The sequence below is a fragment of the Phalangium opilio genome, unplaced genomic scaffold (genome assembly GCF_054372755.1).
Source record: "Phalangium opilio isolate 3A_F unplaced genomic scaffold, DU_Popi_V2 ptg000230l_1, whole genome shotgun sequence".
In the NCBI taxonomy this organism is placed as follows: domain Eukaryota; kingdom Metazoa; phylum Arthropoda; class Arachnida; order Opiliones; family Phalangiidae; genus Phalangium; species Phalangium opilio.
Genome location: NW_028324221.1, coordinates 737953 through 760796, shown reverse-complemented (window position 1 = coordinate 760796; position 22844 = coordinate 737953). Strand labels below are relative to the sequence as shown.

The window sequence follows — 22844 nt, the reverse complement described above, 5'->3', positions numbered from 1 at the left end:
ATGATCCGTGCTGTTACAGGGGGAACTCGGGTTTGAACCAAGGACCTCTCGATCTGCAGTCGAATGCTCTACCACTGAGCTATTCCCCCTTGTTCAAGGCCCCAATGGTGATTTAACTAAAATAAACGTAATGATCCGTGCTGTTACAGGGGAACTTGGGTTTGAACCAAGGACCTCTCGATCTGCAGTCGAATGCTCTACCACTGAGCTATTCCCCCTTGTTCAAGGCCCCAAAGTCGATTTAACTAAAATAAACGGAATGATCCGTTCTTTTACAAGGGGAACTCGCGTTTGAACGAAGGACCTCTCGATCTGCAGTCGAATGCTCTACCACTGAGCTATTCCCCCTTGTTCAAGGCCGTTATATCGATTTAACTAAAATAAACGAAATGATCCGTGCTGTTACAGGGGGAACTCGGGTGTGAACCAAGGACCTCTTGATCTAAAGTCGAATGCTCTACCACTGAGCTATTCCCCTTGTTCATAGCCGTAATGTCGATTTAACTAAAATAAACGGAATGATCCGTGCTGTTACAGGGGGAATTCGGGTTTTTAACGAAGGACCTCTCGATCTGCAGTAAATGCTCTACCACTGAGCTATTCCCCCTTGTTCAGAACCGTAATGTCGATTTAACAAAAATAAACGAAATGATCCGTGCTGTTACAGGGGGAACTCGGGTTTGAACCAAGGACCTCTCGATCTGCAGTCGAATGCTCTACCACTGAGCTATTCCCTCTTGTTTATAGCCGTAATGTCGATTTAACTAAAATAAACGGAATGATCCGTGCTTTTACAGGGGGAACTTAGGTTTGAACCAAGGACCTCTCGATCTGCAGTCGAATGCTCTACCACTGAGCTATTCCCCCTTGTTCAAGGCCCCAAAGTCGATTTAACTAAAATAAACGGAATGATCCGTGCTTTTACAAGGGGAACTTGGGTTTGATTGAAGGACCTCTCGATCTGCAGTCGAATGCTCTACCACTGAGCTATTCCCCCTTGTTCAAGGCCGTTATGTCGATTTAACTAAAATAAACGGAATGATCCGTGCTGTTACAGGGGAACTTGGGTTTGAACCAAGGACCTCTCGATCTGCAGTCGAATGCTCTACCACTGAGCTATTCCCCCTTGTTCAAGGCCCCAAAGTCGATTTAACTAAAATAAACGGAATGATCCGTTCTTTTACAAGGGGAACTCGCGTTTGAACGAAGGACCTCTCGATCTGCAGTCGAATGCTCTACCACTGAGCTATTCCCCCTTGTTCAAGGCCGTTATATCGATTTAACTAAAATAAACGAAATGATCCGTGCTGTTACAGGGGGAACTCGGGTGTGAACCAAGGACCTCTTGATCTAAAGTCGAATGCTCTACCACTGAGCTATTCCCCTTGTTCATAGCCGTAATGTCGATTTAACTAAAATAAACGGAATGATCCGTGCTGTTACAGGGGGAATTCGGGTTTTTAACGAAGGACCTCTCGATCTGCAGTAAATGCTCTACCACTGAGCTATTCCCCCTTGTTCAGAACCGTAATGTCGATTTAACAAAAATAAACGAAATGATCCGTGCTGTTACAGGGGGAACTCGGGTTTGAACCAAGGACCTCTCGATCTGCAGTCGAATGCTCTACCACTGAGCTATTCCCTCTTGTTTATAGCCGTAATGTCGATTTAACTAAAATAAACGGAATGATCCGTGCTTTTACAGGGGGAACTTAGTTTTGAACCAAGGACCTCTCGATCTGCAGTCGAATGCTCTACCACTGAGCTATTCCCCCTTGTTCAAGGCCCCAAAGTCGATTTAACTAAAATAAACGGAATGATCCGTGCTTTTACAAGGGGAACTTGGGTTTGATTGAAGAACCTCTCGATCTGCAGTCGAATGCTCTACCACTGAGCTATTCCCCCTTGTTCAAGGCCGTTATGTCGATTTAACTAAAATAAACGGAATGATCCGTGCTGTTACAGGGGGAACTTGGGTTTGAACCAAGGACCTCTCGATCTGCAGTCGAATGCTCTACCACTTAGCTATTCCCCCTTGTTCAAGGCCCCAAGGTCGATTTAACTAAAATAAACGGAATGATCCGTGCTGTTACAGGGGGAATTCGGGTTTTTAACGAAGGACCTCTCGATCTGCAGTAAATGCTCTACCACTGAGCTATTCCCCCTTGTTCAGAACCGTAATGTCGATTTAACTAAAATAAACGAAATTATCCGTGCTGTTGCAGGGGGAACTCGGGTTTAAACCAAGGACCTCTCGATCTGCAGTCGAATGCTCTACCACTGAGCTATTACCCCTTGTTCAAGGCCCCAAAGTCGATTTAACTAAAATAAACGGAATGATCCGTGCTGTTACAGGGGGAACTCGGGTTTGAACCAAGGACCTCTCGATCTGCAGTCGAATGCTCTACCACTGAGCTATTCCCCCTTGTTCATAGCCGTAATGTCGATTTAACTAAAATAAACGGAATGATCCGTGCTTTTACAGGGGGAACATAGGTTTGAACCAAGGACCTCTCGATCTGCAGTCGAATGCTCTACCACTGAGCTATTCCCCCTTGTTCAAGGCCCCAAAGTCGATTTAACTAAAATAAACGGAATGATCCGTTCTTTTACAAGGGGAACTTGGGTTTGAACAAAGGACCTCTCGATCTACAGTCGAATGCTCTACCACTGAGCTATTCCCCCTTGTTCAAGGCCGTTATGTCGATTTAACTAAAATAAACGGAATGATCCGTGCTGTTACAGGGGGAACTTAGGTTTGAACCAAGGACCTCTCGATCTGCAGTCGAATGCTCTACCACTGAGCTTTTCCCCCTTTTTCAGAACCGTAATGTCGATTTAACCAAAATAAACGAAATGATCCGTGCTGTTACAGGGGGAACTCGGGTTTGAACCAAGGACCTCTCGATCTGCAGTCGAATGCTCTACCACTGAGCTATTCCCCCTTGTTCAAGGCCCCAATGTCGATTTAACTAAAATAAACGTAATGATCCGTGCTGTTACAGGGGGAACTTGGGTTTGAACCAAGGACCTCTCGATCTGCAGTCGAATGCTCTACCACTTAGCTATTCCCAATTGTAAAAGGCCGTAATGTCGGTTTAACTAAAATAAACGGAATGATCCGTGCTATTACAGGGGGAACTCCGGTTTGAATCAAGGACCTCTCGATCTGCAGTCGAATGCTCTACCACTGAGCTATTCCCTTTTGTTCAGAGCCGTAATGTCGATTTAACTAAAATAAACGGAATGATCCGTGCAGTTACAGGGGAACTCGCGTTTGAACGAAGGACCTCTCGATCTGCAGTCGAATGCTCTACCACTGAGCTATTCCCCCTTGTTCCAGGCCGTTATATCGATTTAACTAAAATAAACGAAATGATCCGTGCTGTTACAGGGGGAACTCGGGTTTGAACCAAGGACCTCTCGATCTGCAGTCGAATGCTCTACCACTGAGCTATTACCCCTTGTTCAAGGCCCCAAGGTCGATTTATTTAAAATAAACGGAATGATCCGTGCTGTTACAGGGGGAATTCGGGTTTTTAACGAAGGACCTCTCGATCTGCAGTAAATGCTCTACCACTGAGCTATTCCCCCTTGTTCAGAACCGTAATGTCGATTTAACCAAAATAAACGAAATTATCCGTGCTGTTGCAGGGGGAACTCGGGTTTAAACCAAGGACCTCTCGATCTGCAGTCGAATGCTCTACCACTGAGCTATTACCCCTTGTTCAAGGCCCCAAAGTCGATTTAACTAAAATAAACGGAATGATCCGTGCTGTTACAGGGGGAACTCGGGTTTGAACCAAGGACCTCTCGATCTGCAGTCGAATGCTCTACCACTGAGCTATTCCCCCTTGTTCATAGCGGTAATGTCGATTTAACTAAAATAAACGAAATTATCCCTGCTGTTGCAGGGGGAACTCGGGTTTAAACCAAGGACCTCTCGATCTGCAGTCGAATGCTCTACCACTGAGCTATTACCCCTTGTTCAAGGCCCCAAAGTCGATTTAACTAAAATAAACGGAATGATCCGTGCTGTTACAGGGGGAACTCGGGTTTGAACCAAGGACCTCTCGATCTGCAGTCGAATGCTCTACCACTGAGCTATTCCCCCTTGTTCATAGCCGTAATGTCGATTTAACTAAAATAAACGGAATGACCCGTGCTTTTACAGGGGGAACATAGGTTTGAACCAAGGACCTCTCGATCTGCAGTCGAATGCTCTACCACTGAGCTATTCCCCCTTGTTCAAGGCCCCAAAGTCGATTTAACTAAAATAAACGGAATGATCCGTTCTTTTACAAGGGGAACTTTGGTTTGAACGAAGGACCTCTCGATCTACAGTCGAATGCTCTACCACTGAGCTATTCCCCCTTGTTCAAGGCCGTTATGTCGATTTAACTAAAATAAACGGAATGATCCGTGCTGTTACAGGGGGAACTTAGGTTTGAACCAAGGACCTCTCGATCTGCAGTCGAATGCTCTACCACTGAGCTTTTCCCCCTTTTTCAGAACCGTAATGTCGATTTAACCAAAATAAACGAAATGATCCGTGCTGTTACAGGGGGAACTCGGGTTTGAACCAAGGACCTCTCGATCTGCAGGCGAATGCTCTACCACTGAGCTATTCCCCCTTGTTCAAGGCCCCAATGTCGATTTAACTAAAATAAACGGAATGATCCGTGCTGTTACAGGGGGAACTTGGGTTTGAACCAAGGACCTCTCGATCTGCAGTCGAATGCTCTACCACTGAGCTTTTCCCCCTTTTTCAGAACCGTAATGTCTATTTAACCAAAATAAACGAAATGATCCGTGCTGTTACAGGGGGAACTCGGGTTTGAACCAAGGACCTCTCGATCTGCAGTCGAATGCTCTACCACTGAGCTATTCCCCCTTGTTCAAGGCCCCAATGTCGATTTAACTAAAATAAACGTAATGATCCGTGCTGTTACAGGGGAACTTGGGTTTGAACCAAGGACCTCTCGATCTGCAGTCGAATGCTCTACCACTGAGCTATTCCCCCTTGTTCAAGGCCCCAAAGTCGATTTAACTAAAATAAACGGAATGATCCGTTCTTTTACAAGGGGAACTCGCGTTTGAACGAAGGACCTCTCGATCTGCAGTCGAATGCTCTACCACTGAGCTATTCCCCCTTGTTCAAGGCCGTTATATCGATTTAACTAAAATAAACGAAATGATCCGTGCTGTTACAGGGGGAACTCGGGTGTGAACCAAGGACCTCTTGATCTAAAGTCGAATGCTCTACCACTGAGCTATTCCCCTTGTTCATAGCCGTAATGTCGATTTAACTAAAATAAACGGAATGATCCGTGCTGTTACAGGGGGAATTCGGGTTTTTAACGAAGGACCTCTCGATCTGCAGTAAATGCTCTACCACTGAGCTATTCCCCCTTGTTCAGAACCGTAATGTCGATTTAACAAAAATAAACGAAATGATCCGTGCTGTTACAGGGGGAACTCGGGTTTGAACCAAGGACCTCTCGATCTGCAGTCGAATGCTCTACCACTGAGCTATTCCCTCTTGTTTATAGCCGTAATGTCGATTTAACTAAAATAAACGGAATGATCCGTGCTTTTACAGGGGGAACTTAGGTTTGAACCAAGGACCTCTCGATCTGCAGTCGAATGCTCTACCACTGAGCTATTCCCCCTTGTTCAAGGCCCCAAAGTCGATTTAACTAAAATAAACGGAATGACCCGTGCTTTTACAGGGGGAACATAGGTTTGAACCAAGGACCTCTCGATCTGCAGTCGAATGCTCTACCACTGAGCTATTCCCCCTTGTTCAAGGCCCCAAAGTCGATTTAACTAAAATAAACGGAATGATCCGTTCTTTTACAAGGGGAACTTTGGTTTGAACGAAGGACCTCTCGATCTACAGTCGAATGCTCTACCACTGAGCTATTCCCCCTTGTTCAAGGCCGTTATGTCGATTTAACTAAAATAAACGGAATGATCCGTGCTGTTACAGGGGGAACTTAGGTTTGAACCAAGGACCTCTCGATCTGCAGTCGAATGCTCTACCACTGAGCTTTTCCCCCTTTTTCAGAACCGTAATGTCGATTTAACCAAAATAAACGAAATGATCCGTGCTGTTACAGGGGGAACTCGGGTTTGAACCAAGGACCTCTCGATCTGCAGGCGAATGCTCTACCACTGAGCTATTCCCCCTTGTTCAAGGCCCCAATGTCGATTTAACTAAAATAAACGGAATGATCCGTGCTGTTACAGGGGGAACTTGGGTTTGAACCAAGGACCTCTCGATCTGCAGTCGAATGCTCTACCACTGAGCTTTTCCCCCTTTTTCAGAACCGTAATGTCTATTTAACCAAAATAAACGAAATGATCCGTGCTGTTACAGGGGGAACTCGGGTTTGAACCAAGGACCTCTCGATCTGCAGTCGAATGCTCTACCACTGAGCTATTCCCCCTTGTTCAAGGCCCCAATGTCGATTTAACTAAAATAAACGTAATGATCCGTGCTGTTACAGGGGAACTTGGGTTTGAACCAAGGACCTCTCGATCTGCAGTCGAATGCTCTACCACTGAGCTATTCCCCCTTGTTCAAGGCCCCAAAGTCGATTTAACTAAAATAAACGGAATGATCCGTTCTTTTACAAGGGGAACTCGCGTTTGAACGAAGGACCTCTCGATCTGCAGTCGAATGCTCTACCACTGAGCTATTCCCCCTTGTTCAAGGCCGTTATATCGATTTAACTAAAATAAACGAAATGATCCGTGCTGTTACAGGGGGAACTCGGGTGTGAACCAAGGACCTCTTGATCTAAAGTCGAATGCTCTACCACTGAGCTATTCCCCTTGTTCATAGCCGTAATGTCGATTTAACTAAAATAAACGGAATGATCCGTGCTGTTACAGGGGGAATTCGGGTTTTTAACGAAGGACCTCTCGATCTGCAGTAAATGCTCTACCACTGAGCTATTCCCCCTTGTTCAGAACCGTAATGTCGATTTAACAAAAATAAACGAAATGATCCGTGCTGTTACAGGGGGAACTCGGGTTTGAACCAAGGACCTCTCGATCTGCAGTCGAATGCTCTACCACTGAGCTATTCCCTCTTGTTTATAGCCGTAATGTCGATTTAACTAAAATAAACGGAATGATCCGTGCTTTTACAGGGGGAACTTAGGTTTGAACCAAGGACCTCTCGATCTGCAGTCGAATGCTCTACCACTGAGCTATTCCCCCTTGTTCAAGGCCCCAAAGTCGATTTAACTAAAATAAACGGAATGATCCGTGCTTTTACAAGGGGAACTTGGGTTTGATTGAAGGACCTCTCGATCTGCAGTCGAATGCTCTACCACTGAGCTATTCCCCCTTGTTCAAGGCCGTTATGTCGATTTAACTAAAATAAACGGAATGATCCGTGCTGTTACAGGGGGAACTTGGGTTTGAACCAAGGACCTCTCGATCTGCAGTCGAATGCTCTACCACTTAGCTATTCCCCCTTGTTCAAGGCCCCAAGGTCGATTTAACTAAAATAAACGGAATGATCCGTGCTGTTACAGGGGGAATTCGGGTTTTTAACGAAGGACCTCTCGATCTGCAGTAAATGCTCTACCACTGAGCTATTCCCCCTTGTTCAGAACCGTAATGTCGATTTAACTAAAATAAACGAAATTATCCGTGCTGTTGCAGGTGGAACTCGGGTTTAAACCAAGGACCTCTCGATCTGCAGTCGAATGCTCTACCACTGAGCTATTACCCCTTGTTCAAGGCCCCAAAGTCGATTTAACTAAAATAAACGGAATGATCCGTGCTGTTACAGGGGGAACTCGGGTTTGAACCAAGGACCTCTCGATCTGCAGTCGAATGCTCTACCACTGAGCTATTCCCCCTTGTTCATAGCCGTAATGTCGATTTAACTAAAATAAACGGAATGATCCGTGCTTTTACAGGGGGAACATAGTATTGAACCAAGGACCTCTCGATCTGCAGTCGAATGCTCTACCACTGAGCTATTCCCCCTTGTTCAAGGCCGTTATGTCGATTTAACTAAAATAAACGGAATGATCCGTGCTGTTACAGGGGGAACTTAGGTTTGAACCAAGGACCTCTCGATCTGCAGTCGAATGCTCTACCACTGAGCTTTTCCCCCTTTTTCAGAACCGTAATGTCGATTTAACCAAAATAAACGAAATGATCCGTGCTGTTACAGGGGGAACTCGGGTTTGAACCAAGGACCTCTCGATCTGCAGTCGAATGCTCTACCACTGAGCTATTCCCCCTTGTTCAAGGCCCCAATGTCGATTTAACTAAAATAAACGTAATGATCCGTGCTGTTACAGGGGGAACTTGGGTTTGAACCAAGGACCTCTCGATCTGCAGTCGAATGCTCTACCACTTAGCTATTCCCAATTGTAAAAGGCCGTAATGTCGGTTTAACTAAAATAAACGGAATGATCCGTGCTATTACAGGGGGAACTCCGGTTTGAACCAAGGACCTCTCGATCTGCAGTCGAATGCTCTACCACTGAGCTATTCCCTTTTGTTCAGAGCCGTAATGTCGATTTAACTAAAATAAACGGAATGATCCGTGCAGTTACAGGGGAACTCGCGTTTGAACGAAGGACCTCTCGATCTGCAGTCGAATGCTCTACCACTGAGCTATTCCCCCTTGTTCCAGGCCGTTATATCGATTTAACTAAAATAAACGAAATGATCCGTGCTGTTACAGGGGGAACTCGGGTTTGAACCAAGGACCTCTCGATCTGCAGTCGAATGCTCTACCACTGAGCTATTGCCCCTTGTTCAAGGCCCCAAGGTCGATTTATTTAAAATAAACGGAATGATCCGTGCTGTTACAGGGGGAATTCGGGTTTTTAACGAAGGACCTCTCGATCTGCAGTAAATGCTCTACCACTGAGCTATTCCCCCTTGTTCAGAACCGTAATGTCGATTTAACCAAAATAAACGAAATTATCCGTGCTGTTGCAGGGGGAACTCGGGTTTAAACCAAGGACCTCTCGATCTGCAGTCGAATGCTCTACCACTGAGCTATTACCCCTTGTTCAAGGCCCCAAAGTCGATTTAACTAAAATAAACGGAATGATCCGTGCTGTTACAGGGGGAACTCGGGTTTGAACCAAGGACCTCTCGATCTGCAGTCAAATGCTCTACCACTGAGCTATTCCCCCTTGTTCATAGCGGTAATGTCGATTTAACTAAAATAAACGAAATTATCCCTGCTGTTGCAGGGGGAACTCGGGTTTAAACCAAGGACCTCTCGATCTGCAGTCGAATGCTCTACCACTGAGCTATTACCCCTTGTTCAAGGCCCCAAAGTCGATTTAACTAAAATAAACGGAATGATCCGTGCTGTTACAGGGGTAACTCGGGTTTGAACCAAGGACCTCTCGATCTGCAGTCGAATGCTCTACCACTGAGCTATTCCCCCTTGTTCATTGCCGTAATGTCGATTTAACTAAAATAAACGGAATGATCCGTGCTTTTACAGGGGGAACATAGGTTTGAACCAAGGACCTCTCGATCTGCAGTCGAATGCTCTACCACTGAGCTATTCCCCCTTGTTCAAGGCCCCAAAGTCGATTTAACTAAAATAAACGGAATGATCCGTTCTTTTACAAGGGGAACTTGGGTTTGAACGAAGGACCTCTCGATCTACAGTCGAATGCTCTACCACTGAGCTATTCCCCCTTGTTCAAGGCCGTTATGTCGATTTAACTAAAATAAACGGAATGATCCGTGCTGTTACAGGGGGAACTTAGGTTTGAACCAAGGACCTCTCGATCTGCAGTCGAATGCTCTACCACTGAGCTTTTCCCCCTTTTTCAGAACCGTAATGTCGATTTAACCAAAATAAACGAAATGATCCGTGCTGTTACAGGGGGAACTCGGGTTTGAACCAAGGACCTCTCGATCTGCAGTCGAATGCTCTACCACTGAGCTATTCCCCCTTGTTCAAGGCCCCAATGTCGATTTAACTAAAATAAACGTAATGATCCGTGCTGTTACAGGGGGAACTTGGGTTTGAACCAAGGACCTCTCGATCTGCAGTCGAATGCTCTACCACTTAGCTATTCCCAATTGTAAAAGGCCGTAATGTCGGTTTAACTAAAATAAACGGAATGATCCGTGCTATTACAGGGGGAACTCCGGTTTGAACCAAGGACCTCTCGATCTGCAGTCGAATGCTCTACCACTGAGCTATTCCCTTTTGTTCAGAGCCGTAATGTCGATTTAACTAAAATAAACGGAATGATCCGTGCAGTTACAGGGGAACTCGCGTTTGAACGAAGGACCTCTCGATCTGCAGTCGAATGCTCTACCACTGAGCTATTCCCCCTTGTTCCAGGCCGTTATATCGATTTAACTAAAATAAACGAAATGATCCGTGCTGTTACAGGGGGAACTCGGGTTTGAACCAAGGACCTCTCGATCTGCAGTCGAATGCTCTACCACTGAGCTATTACCCCTTGTTCAAGGCCCCAAGGTCGATTTATTTAAAATAAACGGAATGATCCGTGCTGTTACAGTGGGAATTCGGGTTTTTAACGAAGGACCTCTCGATCTGCAGTAAATGCTCTACCACTGAGCTATTCCCCCTTGTTCAGAACCGTAATGTCGATTTAACCAAAATAAACGAAATTATCCGTGCTGTTGCAGGGGGAACTCGGGTTTAAACCAAGGACCTCTCGATCTGCAGTCGAATGCTCTACCACTGAGCTATTACCCCTTGTTCAAGGCCCCAAAGTCGATTTAACTAAAATAAACGGAATGATCCGTGCTGTTACAGGGGGAACTCGGGTTTGAACCAAGGACCTCTCGATCTGCAGTCAAATGCTCTACCACTGAGCTATTCCCCCTTGTTCATAGCGGTAATGTCGATTTAACTAAAATAAACGAAATTATCCCTGCTGTTGCAGGGGGAACTCGGGTTTAAACCAAGGACCTCTCGATCTGCAGTCGAATGCTCTACCACTGAGCTATTACCCCTTGTTCAAGGCCCCAAAGTCGATTTAACTAAAATAAACGGAATGATCCGTGCTGTTACAGGGGTAACTCGGGTTTGAACCAAGGACCTCTCGATCTGCAGTCGAATGCTCTACCACTGAGCTATTCCCCCTTGTTCATTGCCGTAATGTCGATTTAACTAAAATAAACGGAATGATCCGTGCTTTTACAGGGGGAACATAGGTTTGAACCAAGGACCTCTCGATCTGCAGTCGAATGCTCTACCACTGAGCTATTCCCCCTTGTTCAAGGCCCCAAAGTCGATTTAACTAAAATAAACGGAATGATCCGTTCTTTTACAAGGGGAACTTGGGTTTGAACGAAGGACCTCTCGATCTACAGTCGAATGCTCTACCACTGAGCTATTCCCCCTTGTTCAAGGCCGTTATGTCGATTTAACTAAAATAAACGGAATGATCCGTGCTGTTACAGGGGGAACTTAGGTTTGAACCAAGGACCTCTCGATCTGCAGTCGAATGCTCTACCACTGAGCTTTTCCCCCTTTTTCAGAACCGTAATGTCGATTTAACCAAAATAAACGAAATGATCCGTGCTGTTACAGGGGGAACTCGGGTTTGAACCAAGGACCTCTCGATCTGCAGTCGAATGCTCTACCACTGAGCTATTCCCCCTTGTTCAAGGCCCCAATGTCGATTTAACTAAAATAAACGTAATGATCCGTGCTGTTACAGGGGGAACTTGGGTTTGAACCAAGGACCTCTCGATCTGCAGTCGAATGCTCTACCACTTAGCTATTCCCAATTGTAAAAGGCCGTAATGTCGGTTTAACTAAAATAAACGGAATGATCCGTGCTATTACAGGGGGAACTCCGGTTTGAACCAAGGACCTCTCGATCTGCAGTCGAATGCTCTACCACTGAGCTATTCCCTTTTGTTCAGAGCCGTAATGTCGATTTAACTAAAATAAACGGAATGATCCGTGCAGTTACAGGGGAACTCGCGTTTGAACGAAGGACCTCTCGATCTGCAGTCGAATGCTCTACCACTGAGCTATTCCCCCTTGTTCCAGGCCGTTATATCGATTTAACTAAAATAAACGAAATGATCCGTGCTGTTACAGGGGGAACTCGGGTTTGAACCAAGGACCTCTCGATCTGCAGTCGAATGCTCTACCACTGAGCTATTACCCCTTGTTCAAGGCCCCAAGGTCGATTTAACTAAAATAAACGGAATGATCCGTGCTGTTACAGGGGGAATTCGGGTTTTTAACGAAGGACCTCTCGATCTGCAGTAAATGCTCTACCACTGAGCTATTCCCCCTTGTTCAGAACCGTAATGTCGATTTAACCAAAATTAACGAAATGATCCGTGCTGTTGCAGAGGGAACTCGGGTTTAAACCAAGGACCTCTCGATCTGCAGTCGAATGCTCTACCACTGAGCTATTCCCCCTTGTTCAAGGCCGTTATGTCGATTTAACTAAAATAAACGAAATGATCCGTGCTGTTGCAGGGGGAACTTGGGTTTAAACCAAGGACCTCTCCTCTGCAGTCGAATGCTCTACCACTGAGCTATTCCCTTTTGTTCAGAGCCGTAATGTCGATTTAACTAAAATAAACGAAATGATCCGTTCTGTTACATGGAGAACTCGGTTTTGAACCAGGAACCTCTCGATCTGCAGTCGAATGCTCTACCACTGAGCTATTCCCCCTTGTTCAAGGCCCCAATGTCGATTTAACTAAAATAAACGTAATGATCCGTGCTGTTACAGGGGGAACTCGGGTTTGAACCAAGGACCTCTCGATCTGCAGTCGAATGCTCTACCACTTAGCTATTCCCCCTTGTTCAAGACCCCAAGGTCGATTTAACTAAAATAAACGGAATGATCCGTGCTGTTACAGGGGGAATTCGGGTTTTTAACGAAGGACCTCTCGATCTGCAGTAAATGCTCTACCACTGAGCTATTCCCCCTTGTTCAGAACCGTAATGTCGATTTAACCAAAATAAACGAAATGATCCGTGCTGTTGCAGGGGAACTCGGGTTTAAACCAAGGACCTCTCGATCTGCAGTAGAATGCTCTACCACTGAGCTATTCCCCCTTGTTCAAGGCCGTTATGTCGATTTAACTAAAATAAACGGAATGATCCGTGCTGTTACAGGGGGAACTTAGGTTTGAACCAAGGACCTCTCGATCTGCAGTCGAATGCTCTACCACTGAGCTTTTCCCCCTTTTTCAGAACCGTAATGTCGATTTAACCAAAATAAACGAAATGATCCGTGCTGTTACAGGGGGAACTCGGGTTTGAACCAAGGACCTCTCGATCTGCAGTCGAATGCTCTACCACTGAGCTATTCCCCCTTGTTCAAGGCCCCAATGTCGATTTAACTAAAATAAACGTAATGATCCGTGCTGTTACAGGGGGAACTTGGGTTTGAACCAAGGACCTCTCGATCTGCAGTCGAATGCTCTACCACTTAGCTATTCCCAATTGTAAAAGGCCGTAATGTCGGTTTAACTAAAATAAACGGAATGATCCGTGCTATTACAGGGGGAACTCCGGTTTGAACCAAGGACCTCTCGATCTGCAGTCGAATGCTCTACCACTGAGCTATTCCCTTTTGTTCAGAGCCGTAATGTCGATTTAACTAAAATAAACGGAATGATCCGTGCAGTTACAGGGGAACTCGCGTTTGAACGAAGGACCTCTCGATCTGCAGTCGAATGCTCTACCACTGAGCTATTCCCCCTTGTTCCAGGCCGTTATATCGATTTAACTAAAATAAACGAAATGATCCGTGCTGTTTCAGGGGGAACTCGGGTTTGAACCAAGGACCTCTCGATCTGCAGTCGAATGCTCTACCACTGAGCTATTACCCCTTGTTCAGAACCGTAATGTCGATTTAACCAAAATAAACGAAATTATCCGTGCTGTTGCAGGGGGAACTCGGGTTTAAACCAAGGACCTCTCGATCTGCAGTCGAATGCTCTACCACTGAGCTATTACCCCTTGTTCAAGGCCCCAAAGTCGATTTAACTAAAATAAACGGAATGATCCGTGCTGTTACAGGGGGAACTCGGGTTTGAACCAAGGACCTCTCGATCTGCAGTCGAATGCTCTACCACTGAGGTATTCCCCCTTGTTCATAGCCGTAATGTCGATTTAACTAAAATAAACGAAATTATCCGTGCTGTTGCAGGGGGAACTCGGGTTTAAACCAAAGACCTCTCGATCTGCAGTCGAATGCTCTACCACTGAGCTATTACCCCTTGTTCAAGGCCCCAAAGTCGATTTAACTAAAATAAACGGAATGATCCGTGCTGTTACAGGGGGAACTCGGGTTTGAACCATGGACCTCTCGATCTGCAGTCGAATGCTCTACCACTGAGCTATTCCCCCTTGTTCATAGCCGTAATGTCGATTTAACTAAAATAAACGGAATGATCCGTGCTTTTACAGGGGGAACATAGGTTTGAACCAAGGACCTCTCGATCTGCAGTCGAATGCTCTACCACTGAGCTATTCTTCCTTGTTCAAGGCCCCAAAGTCGATTTAACTAAAATAAACGGAATGATCCGTTCTTTTACAAGGGGAACTTGGGTTTGAACGAAGGACCTCTCGATCTACAGTCGAATGCTCTACCACTGAGCTATTCCCCCTTGTTCAAGGCCGTTATGTCGATTTAACTAAAATAAACGGAATGATCCGTGCTGTTACAGGGGGAACTTAGGTTTGAACCAAGGACCTCTCGATCTGCAGTCGAATGCTCTACCACTGAGCTTTTCCCCCTTTTTCAGAACCGTAATGTCGATTTAACCAAAATAAACGAAATGATCCGTGCTGTTACAGGGGGAACTCGGGTTTGAACCAAGGACCTCTCGATCTGCAGTCGAATGCTCTACCACTAAGCTATTCCCCCTTGTTCAAGGCCCCAATGTCGATTTAACTAAAATAAACGTAATGATCCGTGCTGTTACAGGGGGAACTTGGGTTTGAACCAAGGACCTCTCGATCTGCAGTCGAATGCTCTACCTCTTAGCTATTCCCAATTGTAAAAGGCCGTAATGTCGGTTTAACTAATATAAACGGAATGATCCGTGCTATTACAGGGGGAACTCCGGTTTGAACCAAGGACCTCTCGATCTGCAGTCGAATGCTCTACCACTGAGCTATTCCCTTTTGTTCAGAGCCGTAATGTCGATTTAACTAAAATAAACGGAATGATCCGTGCAGTTACAGGGGAACTCGCGTTTGAACGAAGGACCTCTCGATCTGCAGTCGAATGCTCTACCACTGAGCTATTCCCCCTTGTTCCAGGCCGTTATATCGATTTAACTAAAATAAACGAAATGATCCGTGCTGTTACAGGGGGAACTCGGGTTTGCACCAAGGACCTCTCGATCTGCAGTCGAATGCTCTACCACTGAGCTATTACCCCTTGTTCAAGGCCCCAAGGTCGATTTAACTAAAATAAACGGAATGATCCGTGCTGTTACAGGGGGAATTCGGGTTTTTAACGAAGGACCTCTCGATCTGCAGTAAATGCTCTACCACTGAGCTATTCCCCCTTGTTCAGAACCGTAATGTCGATTTAACCAAAATAAACGAAATGATCCGTGCTGTTGCAGGGGGAACTCGGGTTTAAACCAAGGACCTCTCGATCTGCAGTCGAATGCTCTACCACTGAGCTATTCCCCCTTGTTCAAGGCCCCAATGTCGATTTAACTAAAATAAACGTAATGATCCGTGCTGTTACAGGGGGAACTTGGGTTTGAACCAAGGACCTCTCGATCTGCAGTCGAATGCTCTACCACTTAGCTATTCCCAATTGTAAAAGGCCGTAATGTCAGTTTAACTAAAATTATCGGAATGATCCGTGCTATTACAGGGGGAACTCCGGTTTGAACCAAGGACCTCTCGATCTGCAGTCGAATGCTCTACCACTGAGCTATTCCCTTTTGTTCAGAGCCGTAATGTCGATTTAACTAAAATAAACGGAATGATCCGTGCAGTTACAGGGGAACTCGCGTTTGAACGAAGGACCTCTCGATCTGCAGTCGAATGCTCTACCACTGAGCTATTCCCCCTTGTTCCAGGCCGTTATATCGATTTAACTAAAATAAACGAAATGATCCGTGCTGTTACAGGGGGAACTCGGGTTTGAACCAACGACCTCTCGATCTGCAGTCGAATGCTCTACCACTGAGCTATTACCCCTTGTTCAAGGCCCCAAGGTCGATTTATTTAAAATAAACGGAATGATCCGTGCTGTTACAGGGGGAATTCGGGTTTTTAACGAAGGACCTCTCGATCTGCAGTAAATGCTCTACCACTGAGCTATTCCCCCTTGTTCAGAACCGTAATGTCGATTTAACCAAAATAAACGAAATTATCCGTGCTGTTGCAGGGGGAACTCGGGTTTAAACCAAGGACCTCTCGATCTGCAGTCGAATGCTCTACCACTGAGCTATTACCCCTTGTTCAAGGCCCCAAAGTCGATTTAACTAAAATAAACGGAATGATCCGTGCTGTTACAGGGGGAACTCGGGTTTGAACCAAGGACCTCTCGATCTGCAGTCGAATGCTCTACCACTGAGCTATTCCCCCTTGTTCATAGCCGTAATGTCGATTTAACTAAAATAAACGGAATGATCCGTGCTTTTACAGGGGGAACATAGGTTTGAACCAAGGACCTCTCGATCTGCAGTCGAATGCTCTACCACTGAGCTATTCCCCCTTGTTCAAGGCCCCAAAGTCGATTTAACTAAAATAAACGGAATGATCCGTTCTTTTACAAGGGGAACTTGGGTTTGAACGAAGGACCTCTCGATCTACAGTCGAATGCTCTACCACTGAGCTATTCCCCCTTGTTCAAGGCCGTTATGTCGATTTAACTAAAATAAACGGAATGATCCGTGCTGTTACAGGGGGAACTTAGGTTTGAACCAAGGACCTCTCGATCTGCAGTCGAATGCTCTACCACTGAGCTTTTCCCCCTTTTTCAGAACCGTAATGTCGATTTAACCAAAATAAACGAAATGATCCGTGCTGTTTCAGGGGGAACTCGGGTTTGAACCAAGGACCTCTCGATCTGCAGTCGAATGCTCTACCACTGAGCTATTCCCCCTTGTTCAAGGCCCCAATGTCGATTTAACTAAAATAAACGTAATGATCCGTGCTGTTACAGGGGGAACTTGGGTTTGAACCAAGGACCTCTCGATCTGCAGTCGAATGCTCTACCACTTAGCTATTCCCAATTGTAAAAGGCCGTAATGTCGGTTTAACTAAAATAAACGGAATGATCCGTGCTATTACAGGGGGAACTCCGGTTTGAACCAAGGACCTCTCGATCTGCAGTCGAATGCTCTACCACTGAGCTATTCCCTTTTGTTCAGAGCCGTAATGTCGATTTAACTAAAATAAACGGAATGATCCGTGCAGTTACAGGGGAACTCGCGTTTGAACGAAGGACCTCTCGATCTGCAGTCGAATGCTCTACCACTGAGCTATTCCCACTTGTTCCAGGCCGTTATATCGATTTAACTAAAATAAACGAAATGATCCGTGCTGTTACAGGGGGAACTCGGGTTTGAACCAAGGACCTCTCGATCTGCAGTCGAATGCTCTACCACTGAGCTATTACCCCTTGTTCAAGGCCCCAAGGTCGATTTAACTAAAATAAACGGAATGATCCGTGCTGTTACAGGGGGAATTCGGGTTTTTAACGAAGGACCTCTCGATCTGCAGTAAATGCTCTACCACTGAGTTATTCCCCCTTGTTCAGAACCGTAATGTCGATTTAACCAAAATAAACGAAATGATCCGTGCTGTTGCAGGGGGAACTCGGGTTTAAACCAAGGACCTCTCGATCTGCAGTCGAATGCTCTACCACTGAGCTATTACCCCTTGTTCAAGGCCCCAAAGTCGATTTAACTAAAATAAACGGAATGATCCGTGCTGTTACAGGGGGAACTCGGGTTTGAACCAAGGACCTCTCGATCTGCAGTCGAATGCTCTACCACTGAGCTATTCCCCCTTGCTCATAGCGGTAATGTCGATTTAACTAAAATAAACGAAATTATCCTTGCTGTTGCAGGGGGAACTCGGGTTTAAACCAAGGACCTCTCGATCTGCAGTCGAATGCTCTACCACTGAGCTATTACCCCTTGTTCAAGGCCCCAAAGTCGATTTAACTAAAATAAACGGAATGATCCGTGCTGTTACAGGGGGAACTCGGGTTTGAACCAAGGACCTCTCGATCTGCAGTCGAATGCTCTACCACTGAGCTATTCCCCCTTGTTCATAGCCGTAATGTCGATTTAACCAAAATAAACGAAATGATCCGTGCTGTTGCAGGGGAACTCGGGTTTAAACCAAGGACCTCTCGATCTGCAGTAGAATGCTCTACCACTGAGCTATTCCCCCTTGTTCAAGGCCGTTATGTCGATTTAACTAAAATAAACGGAATGATCCGTGCTGTTACAGGGGGAACTTAGGTTTGAACCAAGGACCTCTCGATCTGCAGTCGAATGCTCTACCACTGAGCTTTTCCCCCTTTTTCAGAACCGTAATGTCGATTTAACCAAAATAAACGAAATGATCCGTGCTGTTACAGGGGGAACTCGGGTTTGAACCAAGGACCTCTCGATCTGCAGTCGAATGCTCTACCACTGAGCTATTCCCCCTTGTTCAAGGCCCCAATGTCGATTTAACTAAAATAAACGTAATGATCCGTGCTGTTACAGGGGGAACTTGGGTTTGAACCAAGGACCTCTCGATCTGCAGTCGAATGCTCTACCACTTAGCTATTCCCAATTGTAAAAGGCCGTAATGTCGGTTTAACTAAAATAAACGGAATGATCCGTGCTATTACAGGGGGAACTCCGGTTTGAACCAAGAACCTCTCGATCTGCAGTCGAATGCTCTACCACTGAGCTATTCCCTTTTGTTCAGAGCCGTAATGTCGATTTAACTAAAATAAACGGAATGATCCGTGCAGTTACAGGGGAACTCGCGTTTGAACGAAGGACCTCTCGATCTGCAGTCGAATGCTCTACCACTGAGCTATTCCCCCTTGTTCCAGGCCGTTATATCGATTTAACTAAAATAAACGAAATGATCCGTGCTGTTTCAGGGGGAACTCGGGTTTGAACCAAGGACCTCTCGATCTGCAGTCGAATGCTCTACCACTGAGCTATTACCCCTTGTTCAGAACCGTAATGTCGATTTAACCAAAATAAACGAAATTATCCGTGCTGTTGCAGGGGGAACTCGGGTTTAAACCAAGGACCTCTCGATCTGCAGTCGAATGCTCTACCACTGAGCTATTACCCCTTGTTCAAGGCCCCAAAGTCGATTTAACTAAAATAAACGGAATGATCCGTGCTGTTACAGGGGGAACTCGGGTTTGAACCAAAGACCTCTCGATCTGCAGTCGAATGCTCTACCACTGAGCTATTCCCCCTTGTTCATAGCCGTAATGTCGATTTAACTAAAATAAACGAAATTATCCGTGCTGTTGCAGGGGGAACTCGGGTTTAAACCAAAGACCTCTCGATCTGCAGTCGAATGCTCTACCACTGATCTATTACCCCTTGTTCAAGGCCCCAAAGTCGATTTAACTAAAATAAACGGAATGATCCGTGCTGTTACAGGGGGAACTCGGGTTTGAACCATGGACCTCTCGATCTGCAGTCGAATGCTCTACCACTGAGCTATTCCCCCTTGTTCATAGCCGTAATGTCGATTTAACTAAAATAAACGGAATGATCCGTGCTTTTACAGGGGGAACATAGGTTTGAACCAAGGACCTCTCGATCTGCAGTCGAATGCTCTACCACTGAGCTATTCCCTCTTGTTTATAGCCGTAATGTCGATTTAACTAAAATAAACGGAATGATCCGTGCTTTTACAGGGGGAACTTAGGTTTGAACCAAGGACCTCTCGATCTGCAGTCGAATGCTCTACCACTGAGCTATTCCCCCTTGTTCAAGGCCCCAAAGTCGATTTAACTAAAATAAACGGAATGATCCGTTCTTTTACAAGGGGAACTTGGGTTTGAACGAAGGACCTCTCGATCTACAGTCGAATGCTCTACCACTGAGCTATTCCCCCTTGTTCAAGGCCGTTATGTCGATTTAACTAAAATAAACGGAATGATCCGTGCTGTTACAGGGGGAACTTAGGTTTGAACCAAGGACCTCTCGATCTGCAGTCGAATGCTCTACCACTGAGCTTTTCCCCCTTTTTCAGAACCGTAATGTCGATTTAACCAAAATAAACGAAATGATCCGTGCTGTTTCAGGGGGAACTCGGGTTTGAACCAAGGACCTCTCGATCTGCAGTCGAATGCTCTACCACTGAGCTATTCCCCCTTGTTCAAGGCCCCAATGTCGATTTAACTAAAATAAACGTAATGATCCGTGCTGTTACAGGGGGAACTTGGGTTTGAACCAAGGACCTCTCGATCTGCAGTCGAATGCTCTACCACTTAGCTATTCCCAATTGTAAAAGGCCGTAATGTCGGTTTAACTAAAATAAACGGAATGATCCGTGCTATTACAGGGGGAACTCCGGTTTGAACCAAGGACCTCTCGATCTGCAGTCGAATGCTCTACCACTTAGCTATTCCCTTTTGTTCAGAGCCGTAATGTCGATTTAACTAAAATAAACGGAATGATCCGTGCAGTTACAGGGGAACTCGCGTTTGAACGAAGGACCTCTCGATCTGCAGTCGAATGCTCTACCACTGAGCTATTCCCCCTTGTTCCAGGCCGTTATATCGATTTAACTAAAATAAACGAAATGATCCGTGCTGTTACAGGGGGAACTCGGGTTTGAACCAAGGACCTCTCGATCTGCAGTCGAATGCTCTACCACTGAGCTATTACCCCTTGTTCAAGGCCCCAAGGTCGATTTAACTAAAATAAACGGAATGATCCGTGCTGTTACAGGGGGAATTCGGGTTTTTAACGAAGGACCTCTCGATCTGCAGTAAATGCTCTACCACTGAGCTATTCCCCCTTGTTCAGAACCGTAATGTCGATTTAACCAAAATAAACGAAATGATCCGTGCTGTTGCAGGGGGAACTCGGGTTTAAACCAAGGACCTCTCGATCTGCAGTCGAATGCTCTACCACTGAGCTATTCCCCCTTGTTCAAGGCCGTTATGTCGATTTAACTAAAATAAACGAAATGATCCGTGCTGTTACAGGGGGAACTTGGGTTTAAACCAAGGACCTCTCCTCTGCAGTCGAATGCTCTACCACTGAGCTATTCCCCCTTGTTCAGAACCGTAATGCCGATTTAACCAAAATAAACGAAATTATCCGTGCTGTTGCAGGGGGAACTCGGGTTTAAACCAAGGACCTCTCGATCTGCAGTCGAATGCTCTACCACTGAGCTATTCCCCCTTGTTCATAGCCGTAATGTCGATTTAACTAAAATAAACGGAATGATCCGTGCTTTTACAGGGGGAACATAGGTTTGAACCAAGGACCTCTCGATCTGCAGTCGAATGCTCTACCACTGAGCTATTCTTCCTTGTTCAAGGCCCCAAAGTCGATTTAACTAAAATAAACGGAATGATCCGTTCTTTTACAAGGGGAACTTGGGTTTGAACCAAGGACCTCTCGATCTGCAGTCGAATGCTCTACCACTGAGTTATTCCCCCTTGTTCAAGGCCCCAAAGTCGATTTAACTAAAATAAACGGAATGATCCGTTCTTTTACAAGGGGAACTTGGGTTTGAACGAAGGACCTCTCGATCTGCAGTCGAATGCTCTACCATTGAGCTATTCCCCCTTGTTTAAGGCCGTTATGTCGATTTAACTAAAATAAACGGAATGATCCGTGCTGTTACAGGGGGAACTTGGGTTTGAACCAAGGACCTCTCGATCTGCAGTCGAATGCTCTACCACTGAGCTTTTCCCCCTTTTTCAGAACCGTAATGTCGATTTAACCAAAATAAACGAAATAATCCGTGCTGTTACAGGGGGAACTCGGGTTTGAACCAAGGACCTCTCGATCTGCAGTCGAATGCTCTACCACTGAGCTATTACCCCTTGTTCAAGGCCCCAAAGTCGATTTAACTAAAATAAACGGAATGATCCGTTCTTTTACAAGGGGAACTTGGGTTTGAACGTAGGACCTCTCGATCTGCAGTCGAATGCTCTACCATTGAGCTATTCCCCCTTGTTTAAGGCCGTTATGTCGATTTAACTAAAATAAACGGAATGATCCGTGCTGTTACAGGGGGAGCTTGGGTTTGAACCAAGGACCCCTCGATCTGCAGTCGAATGCTCTACCACTGAGCTTTTCCCCCTTTTTCAGAACCGTAATGTCGATTTAACCAAAATAAACGAAATGATCCGTGCTGTTACAGGGGGAACTCGGGTTTGAACCAAGGACCTCTCGATCTGCAGTCGAATGCTCTACCACTGAGCTATTCCCCCTTGTTCAAGGCCCCAATGTCGATTTAACTAAAATAAACGTAATGATCCGTGCTGTTACAGGGGGAACTTGGGTTTGAACCAAGGACCTCTCGATCTGCAGTCGAATGCTCTACCACTTAGCTATTCCCCCTTGTTCAAGGCCCCAAGGTCGATTTAACTAAAATAAACGGAATGATCCGTGCTGTTACAGGGGGAATTCGGGTTTTTAACGAAGGACCTCTCGATCTGCAGTAAATGCTCTACCACTGAGCTATTCCCCCTTGTTCAGAACCGTAATGTCGATTTAACCAAAATAAACGAAATGATCCGTGCTGTTGCAGGGGGAACTCGGGTTTAAACCAAGGACCTCTCGATCTGCAGTCGAATGCTCTACCACTGAGCTATTACCCCTTGTTCAAGGCCCCAAAGTCGATTTAA

At 45.7% G+C, this 22844-nt stretch overlaps 40 non-coding genes across 40 annotated transcripts; all 40 read right to left on the bottom strand.

Moving 5' to 3' along the window:
- Positions 1-17: 17 nt before the first annotated feature.
- Positions 18-89, bottom strand: TRNAC-GCA (transfer RNA cysteine (anticodon GCA)). The gene has a single exon. It is a non-coding gene; the product is annotated as a tRNA-Cys (tRNA).
- A 57-nt stretch (positions 90-146) lies between these two features.
- Positions 147-218, bottom strand: TRNAC-GCA (transfer RNA cysteine (anticodon GCA)). Its single transcript has one exon. It is a non-coding gene; the product is annotated as a tRNA-Cys (tRNA).
- An 836-nt stretch (positions 219-1054) lies between these two features.
- Positions 1055-1126, bottom strand: TRNAC-GCA (transfer RNA cysteine (anticodon GCA)). Its single transcript has one exon. It is a non-coding gene; the product is annotated as a tRNA-Cys (tRNA).
- A 1227-nt stretch (positions 1127-2353) lies between these two features.
- TRNAC-GCA (transfer RNA cysteine (anticodon GCA)) lies at positions 2354-2425 on the bottom strand. The gene has a single exon. It is a non-coding gene; the product is annotated as a tRNA-Cys (tRNA).
- Positions 2426-2613: 188 nt separating this feature from the next.
- Positions 2614-2685, bottom strand: TRNAY-GUA (transfer RNA tyrosine (anticodon GUA)). The gene has a single exon. It is a non-coding gene; the product is annotated as a tRNA-Tyr (tRNA).
- A 188-nt stretch (positions 2686-2873) lies between these two features.
- Positions 2874-2945, bottom strand: TRNAC-GCA (transfer RNA cysteine (anticodon GCA)). The gene has a single exon. It is a non-coding gene; the product is annotated as a tRNA-Cys (tRNA).
- An 837-nt stretch (positions 2946-3782) lies between these two features.
- Positions 3783-3854, bottom strand: TRNAC-GCA (transfer RNA cysteine (anticodon GCA)). Its single transcript has one exon. It is a non-coding gene; the product is annotated as a tRNA-Cys (tRNA).
- A 188-nt stretch (positions 3855-4042) lies between these two features.
- On the bottom strand, positions 4043-4114 carry TRNAC-GCA (transfer RNA cysteine (anticodon GCA)). Its single transcript has one exon. It is a non-coding gene; the product is annotated as a tRNA-Cys (tRNA).
- A 188-nt stretch (positions 4115-4302) lies between these two features.
- TRNAY-GUA (transfer RNA tyrosine (anticodon GUA)) lies at positions 4303-4374 on the bottom strand. Its single transcript has one exon. It is a non-coding gene; the product is annotated as a tRNA-Tyr (tRNA).
- A 448-nt stretch (positions 4375-4822) lies between these two features.
- Positions 4823-4894, bottom strand: TRNAC-GCA (transfer RNA cysteine (anticodon GCA)). Its single transcript has one exon. It is a non-coding gene; the product is annotated as a tRNA-Cys (tRNA).
- Positions 4895-4951: 57 nt separating this feature from the next.
- Positions 4952-5023, bottom strand: TRNAC-GCA (transfer RNA cysteine (anticodon GCA)). The gene has a single exon. It is a non-coding gene; the product is annotated as a tRNA-Cys (tRNA).
- An 837-nt stretch (positions 5024-5860) lies between these two features.
- TRNAY-GUA (transfer RNA tyrosine (anticodon GUA)) lies at positions 5861-5932 on the bottom strand. Its single transcript has one exon. It is a non-coding gene; the product is annotated as a tRNA-Tyr (tRNA).
- Positions 5933-6380: 448 nt separating this feature from the next.
- On the bottom strand, positions 6381-6452 carry TRNAC-GCA (transfer RNA cysteine (anticodon GCA)). Its single transcript has one exon. It is a non-coding gene; the product is annotated as a tRNA-Cys (tRNA).
- A 57-nt stretch (positions 6453-6509) lies between these two features.
- Positions 6510-6581, bottom strand: TRNAC-GCA (transfer RNA cysteine (anticodon GCA)). The gene has a single exon. It is a non-coding gene; the product is annotated as a tRNA-Cys (tRNA).
- Positions 6582-7808: 1227 nt separating this feature from the next.
- Positions 7809-7880, bottom strand: TRNAC-GCA (transfer RNA cysteine (anticodon GCA)). The gene has a single exon. It is a non-coding gene; the product is annotated as a tRNA-Cys (tRNA).
- Positions 7881-8198: 318 nt separating this feature from the next.
- TRNAC-GCA (transfer RNA cysteine (anticodon GCA)) lies at positions 8199-8270 on the bottom strand. Its single transcript has one exon. It is a non-coding gene; the product is annotated as a tRNA-Cys (tRNA).
- An 837-nt stretch (positions 8271-9107) lies between these two features.
- TRNAC-GCA (transfer RNA cysteine (anticodon GCA)) lies at positions 9108-9179 on the bottom strand. The gene has a single exon. It is a non-coding gene; the product is annotated as a tRNA-Cys (tRNA).
- A 188-nt stretch (positions 9180-9367) lies between these two features.
- On the bottom strand, positions 9368-9439 carry TRNAC-GCA (transfer RNA cysteine (anticodon GCA)). The gene has a single exon. It is a non-coding gene; the product is annotated as a tRNA-Cys (tRNA).
- Positions 9440-9627: 188 nt separating this feature from the next.
- TRNAY-GUA (transfer RNA tyrosine (anticodon GUA)) lies at positions 9628-9699 on the bottom strand. Its single transcript has one exon. It is a non-coding gene; the product is annotated as a tRNA-Tyr (tRNA).
- A 188-nt stretch (positions 9700-9887) lies between these two features.
- On the bottom strand, positions 9888-9959 carry TRNAC-GCA (transfer RNA cysteine (anticodon GCA)). Its single transcript has one exon. It is a non-coding gene; the product is annotated as a tRNA-Cys (tRNA).
- Positions 9960-10796: 837 nt separating this feature from the next.
- Positions 10797-10868, bottom strand: TRNAC-GCA (transfer RNA cysteine (anticodon GCA)). The gene has a single exon. It is a non-coding gene; the product is annotated as a tRNA-Cys (tRNA).
- Positions 10869-11056: 188 nt separating this feature from the next.
- Positions 11057-11128, bottom strand: TRNAC-GCA (transfer RNA cysteine (anticodon GCA)). The gene has a single exon. It is a non-coding gene; the product is annotated as a tRNA-Cys (tRNA).
- A 188-nt stretch (positions 11129-11316) lies between these two features.
- On the bottom strand, positions 11317-11388 carry TRNAY-GUA (transfer RNA tyrosine (anticodon GUA)). The gene has a single exon. It is a non-coding gene; the product is annotated as a tRNA-Tyr (tRNA).
- Positions 11389-11576: 188 nt separating this feature from the next.
- Positions 11577-11648, bottom strand: TRNAC-GCA (transfer RNA cysteine (anticodon GCA)). The gene has a single exon. It is a non-coding gene; the product is annotated as a tRNA-Cys (tRNA).
- A 1615-nt stretch (positions 11649-13263) lies between these two features.
- On the bottom strand, positions 13264-13335 carry TRNAC-GCA (transfer RNA cysteine (anticodon GCA)). Its single transcript has one exon. It is a non-coding gene; the product is annotated as a tRNA-Cys (tRNA).
- Positions 13336-14562: 1227 nt separating this feature from the next.
- Positions 14563-14634, bottom strand: TRNAY-GUA (transfer RNA tyrosine (anticodon GUA)). Its single transcript has one exon. It is a non-coding gene; the product is annotated as a tRNA-Tyr (tRNA).
- A 188-nt stretch (positions 14635-14822) lies between these two features.
- Positions 14823-14894, bottom strand: TRNAC-GCA (transfer RNA cysteine (anticodon GCA)). The gene has a single exon. It is a non-coding gene; the product is annotated as a tRNA-Cys (tRNA).
- A 707-nt stretch (positions 14895-15601) lies between these two features.
- Positions 15602-15673, bottom strand: TRNAC-GCA (transfer RNA cysteine (anticodon GCA)). Its single transcript has one exon. It is a non-coding gene; the product is annotated as a tRNA-Cys (tRNA).
- An 837-nt stretch (positions 15674-16510) lies between these two features.
- TRNAC-GCA (transfer RNA cysteine (anticodon GCA)) lies at positions 16511-16582 on the bottom strand. Its single transcript has one exon. It is a non-coding gene; the product is annotated as a tRNA-Cys (tRNA).
- Positions 16583-16770: 188 nt separating this feature from the next.
- Positions 16771-16842, bottom strand: TRNAY-GUA (transfer RNA tyrosine (anticodon GUA)). The gene has a single exon. It is a non-coding gene; the product is annotated as a tRNA-Tyr (tRNA).
- Positions 16843-17030: 188 nt separating this feature from the next.
- Positions 17031-17102, bottom strand: TRNAC-GCA (transfer RNA cysteine (anticodon GCA)). Its single transcript has one exon. It is a non-coding gene; the product is annotated as a tRNA-Cys (tRNA).
- An 837-nt stretch (positions 17103-17939) lies between these two features.
- Positions 17940-18011, bottom strand: TRNAC-GCA (transfer RNA cysteine (anticodon GCA)). The gene has a single exon. It is a non-coding gene; the product is annotated as a tRNA-Cys (tRNA).
- A 188-nt stretch (positions 18012-18199) lies between these two features.
- TRNAC-GCA (transfer RNA cysteine (anticodon GCA)) lies at positions 18200-18271 on the bottom strand. The gene has a single exon. It is a non-coding gene; the product is annotated as a tRNA-Cys (tRNA).
- Positions 18272-18588: 317 nt separating this feature from the next.
- Positions 18589-18660, bottom strand: TRNAC-GCA (transfer RNA cysteine (anticodon GCA)). Its single transcript has one exon. It is a non-coding gene; the product is annotated as a tRNA-Cys (tRNA).
- Positions 18661-19367: 707 nt separating this feature from the next.
- On the bottom strand, positions 19368-19439 carry TRNAC-GCA (transfer RNA cysteine (anticodon GCA)). Its single transcript has one exon. It is a non-coding gene; the product is annotated as a tRNA-Cys (tRNA).
- A 578-nt stretch (positions 19440-20017) lies between these two features.
- TRNAY-GUA (transfer RNA tyrosine (anticodon GUA)) lies at positions 20018-20089 on the bottom strand. The gene has a single exon. It is a non-coding gene; the product is annotated as a tRNA-Tyr (tRNA).
- Positions 20090-20277: 188 nt separating this feature from the next.
- Positions 20278-20349, bottom strand: TRNAC-GCA (transfer RNA cysteine (anticodon GCA)). The gene has a single exon. It is a non-coding gene; the product is annotated as a tRNA-Cys (tRNA).
- A 707-nt stretch (positions 20350-21056) lies between these two features.
- Positions 21057-21128, bottom strand: TRNAC-GCA (transfer RNA cysteine (anticodon GCA)). The gene has a single exon. It is a non-coding gene; the product is annotated as a tRNA-Cys (tRNA).
- A 187-nt stretch (positions 21129-21315) lies between these two features.
- Positions 21316-21387, bottom strand: TRNAC-GCA (transfer RNA cysteine (anticodon GCA)). The gene has a single exon. It is a non-coding gene; the product is annotated as a tRNA-Cys (tRNA).
- A 968-nt stretch (positions 21388-22355) lies between these two features.
- On the bottom strand, positions 22356-22427 carry TRNAC-GCA (transfer RNA cysteine (anticodon GCA)). Its single transcript has one exon. It is a non-coding gene; the product is annotated as a tRNA-Cys (tRNA).
- Positions 22428-22844: the final 417 nt, after the last annotated feature.